Raw genomic sequence first — 1,928 nt, forward strand, 5'->3', positions numbered from 1 at the left:
GGGTTTATTTCTGGATTCTGATTTCATTTTATGGATCTGTTTGTCTATGCTGATATCATACTGCCTTAATTACTGTAGCTTTGTAGCAAGTCTTTTGTGAGTCCTATGACTTTGTTCTTCCTTTTCAAGATTGTACTGGTTATTCAGGGTCCCTTGAATTTCCATATGAATATTAGGATTAGCCTGTCAATTTGCATAAAGCAAATAGCTGAGATTTTAATGGAATGGAAGGAGACTGCTTTTACAAGAGGAAAAGGAAGTTGGGAGGGCTTGAGTAAACAGAGTCCATGACTTTTCATTGACTAAGTCTTTTCCAGGAAAGAGTCTTTCTTCTTCCTCTTGGGCTGTCCTATTACTGGAGAGCAAGCCTGAGAGCTCCCTTGTCTGGCCTCCTGACTCTGAGGTTTCTGTTTATCAATATTTTACACTGTAAATCACCTCACACAAGCCCAAATCCTACAATAAAGCCCTCCTACTTCCCACTTACCGAGACACTCCATGGTTCCCCATAGAGTATGATCTCATTGGTTGCAACAAGTACCAATAAACTCAAATGGGTTCAATTACAGTGATGTTCCTGGGGGTGTTTGGTTGGTGGGCATCAACCAGAATTAAGCAACTTGCTCAGATCACTAAATTCAGAAGTGGCAAAGCCAGAGCTGAAACTGTGGGCTTTAAAATCAATGCCAGGCTCCTAACAGCCACACCACCCTGCATCTTTAGGCACTTACTTTGGAACTTGCTCTATTGTATTGTGAAGATTTAACTTGTCCTAAATGGATGTGAAAGTTGGGCCATAAAGAAGGCTGAGCACCAAAGGATTAATGCTTTCAAACTGTGGTGCTAGAGAAGACTTTTGAGAGTCCCTTGGACTGCAAGGAAATCAAACAAATCAATACTAAAGGAAATTAACCCTGAATATTCATTGGAAGGACTGATGCTGAAGCTGAAGCCCCAATACTTTGGCTACCTGCTGAGAAGAGCCGACTCCTTGGAAAAGACCCTGATGCTGGGAAAGGTTGAAGACAGGAGGAGAAGGGGGCAACAGAGAATGAGATGGTTGGATGGCATCACCAGCTCCAATGGACCTGAGTTTGAGCAAACTCTGGGAGATGGTGAAGGACAGGAAGGCCTGGCATGCTGCCGTCCATGGGGTCTCAAAGAGTCGGATACGACTGAGTGACTGAACAGCAAAAGAAGGGTTTGGCCCCTGGAATGGCCTGCCTGATGGGAGGCTTTGTTTGTCTGGGCACTTCAGCCACTTCAGACAAAGCTGGACAACCTTTAAGTGTGATTTGTGATGAGGTCTCTGGAACAGGCTGATATGAGTTCCCACCTCCAGAGGAAGTGAAGCTAAAGCTCCCAGAGGGCTTGGAGACTAAAGGTCAGCCATGTGGTCAGTAAGTGGTGGAGCCTCAGGAAACACTGGACACCAAAGCCTCAAGCGCCCTGGCTGGGAGTACTCTAGGCATATTGTCACACGCTGCCCAGGAGGAGCTAATGCTATTTGTGTCTCCATGGAGAGGGGACAGTTGGAAGTTCCCGTTTAGCCCCTCCCAGTCTCTGCCCTGTGGTCTCTCTCTCTGGCTGGTTTCAATTTGTATCCTTTCACTGTAAAAAATAAACATACAAAGTGTAGAGCTTTCCTGGCTTATGTGAGTTATTTTAGCAAATGATCAAACCTGAGGGTGGTCCTGGGCACCCCCAAATTTGTAGCTAGCTGGTCTAAAGTGAGGGTGGCTCTGGGGACCCCTGAATTTGCCACTGGTGTCTAAAGTGAGGCAGTCTTGTGGGGGCTGCTCCCTGAGACTACATAGTGGGGTAAGCTCCTCTCCAAGTAGGGTCAGAAGGCCTGGCTGTCTGGAGGACTGTGTCCCCAACCTTATGGTCTGGCTGATTCAGGACCTATGCTCTGGAGAGTAAGAAGG

The sequence above is a fragment of the Bos grunniens genome, chromosome 10 (genome assembly GCF_055505025.1).
Source record: "Bos grunniens cultivar Pamir isolate PY7600 chromosome 10, Bosgru_T2T1.0, whole genome shotgun sequence".
Lineage (NCBI taxonomy): Eukaryota > Metazoa > Chordata > Mammalia > Artiodactyla > Bovidae > Bos > Bos grunniens.